Source organism: Rhinopithecus bieti, unplaced genomic scaffold (assembly GCF_001698545.2).
Source record: "Rhinopithecus bieti isolate Rb0 unplaced genomic scaffold, ASM169854v2 scaffold_71316, whole genome shotgun sequence".
Taxonomy (NCBI): Eukaryota; Metazoa; Chordata; class Mammalia; order Primates; family Cercopithecidae; genus Rhinopithecus; species Rhinopithecus bieti.
Genome location: NW_016826500.1, coordinates 49,314 through 50,801, shown reverse-complemented (window position 1 = coordinate 50,801; position 1,488 = coordinate 49,314). Strand labels below are relative to the sequence as shown.

Below are 1,488 nucleotides of genomic sequence, written 5' to 3'. Positions count from 1 at the left end.
CTCTCTCAACCTCTCTCTCTCTCTCTCTCTCTCTCTCTCTCTCTCTCCCCGTTTCTATCTCTCCATCCCGGTCTCCCTAGCTCTCTTTCAAGCTGTGTCTGTGTCTTTGTCTGTATGTCCGTGTGTGTCCGCGTTTGTGTGTCCGTGTGTGTGCCCGCGTGTCCATGTGTCCGTGTCTGCGTCTTTGTGTGTCCGTGCGTGTGTGCCCGCGCGCGTGCGCCCGTGTATATCTGTGTGTGTCGGGGTGGGTTTGCTCGTGGTGGTGGTGGGGTGTGTCTGGGTGTCCCGCAGCCCCTCTCTCCTGGGATCAGGCTGCCGGCTCTAGTGCCAGCGCGGGGGAAAGCAGAGCCTCCCCAGCCCGCTGCTCACGGGACGGGTCCTCTTGGGGACAAGAGATGGTGGTGGGGCGTTGTGAGAAAAGGGCGCGCGGGGCTGGGCTGGCTGTGCGTCCCCGGACAGCCCTGGCGGCTCGGGGTGGGTGGGGCAAGAGGGGGCCTTGCAGGAGGGGCTGCGAGGGATCCAAAACAATTTTTCCGCGGCAAGTCGGAGGACAGGAGAGAATCCCAGGACCGTGACCCTTAGGCCCTGACGCCTCGGAGCACACTTGGTACTGAGCCGGCCCAATGTGTTGGAAGCTAGGGAGCTGGAGAGCCTGGGAAGGCCTGGAGCGTCTGCGAAAGGGAGGCCGCCCGGAGAGCCCGGAGACTGGGCAGGGGATGGAGGCATCACGGCCTGACGACGGATTCTTGTTTCCTGCAACAAGGGCAGTCTCCACTGTGGCCGGTTTGGAAACTGGAAAGGAGAGCGAAGCCACGGTGCTGCTTTTCCACGCTTCCCTGGAGGTTTCTGGGTCCCCACAGAGCTCGGGAAACAAACTGTCAACATGATCACTCCTTCGGGGGCTGGAGACACGCGAGCAACAGGCCCCCTTGCAGAGGGCAAAGGAACGTGGAACCTGAAACCACGCTTCAGTCGGCCTGAGTGCGACTCCTGTGTGGCTGCAACTATCCGCCTCGCGCTCGGTTGCAGGCTAGACGTGGGGCTGGGTCATCTGTGAACCATGTGGATGAAAAACGGGCAACCACCGGAGTTTCGGCTCATTGCTCTCTGGGCATTTTGCTCATTCCTTGGGAGACGAAATTCGTCTGAATCGCTCCGGGATAAAGTGACCCGGGCTGGCGATCCTGAGGGCCAGTGAGCGCCCCGCAGGTCGACATGGCTGTGAGCCGAGCACTCAGCCCGCACTGGGCACCCAACATTTTCCCGGAGTGCTGGGTCCTGTTGGTCCTGGAGGCAGAAGACCGCCTTTCTCTCTGCCTTCGTTTCTGTTTCTTGCTCCTTTTCTCCCTCTGTCCATCCTTCCCTCTGCTCTTTCTTCTCTCCCTCTCTCCCTCTGTTCTTCCCTCCTTCTCTCTCTGCCTCCATCCATACCTCCCTTTCTCCCTCCTTCCCTCCCTCTCTTCCTCTCCTTTTCTTTCCTTTCCTACC

The 1,488-nt window shown here is 60.5% G+C and overlaps 1 pseudogene across 1 annotated transcript; it reads right to left on the bottom strand.

The window, feature by feature from the left end:
• Positions 1-307: 307 nt before the first annotated feature.
• On the bottom strand, positions 308-1,259 carry DUSP5P1 (uncharacterized; annotated as a pseudogene). Its single transcript, XR_014485064.1, has 2 exons — positions 1,137-1,259; positions 308-1,030 (listed from the first exon to the last, which is right to left on the bottom strand). The product of XR_014485064.1 is annotated as an uncharacterized DUSP5P1 (transcript).
• Positions 1,260-1,488: the final 229 nt, after the last annotated feature.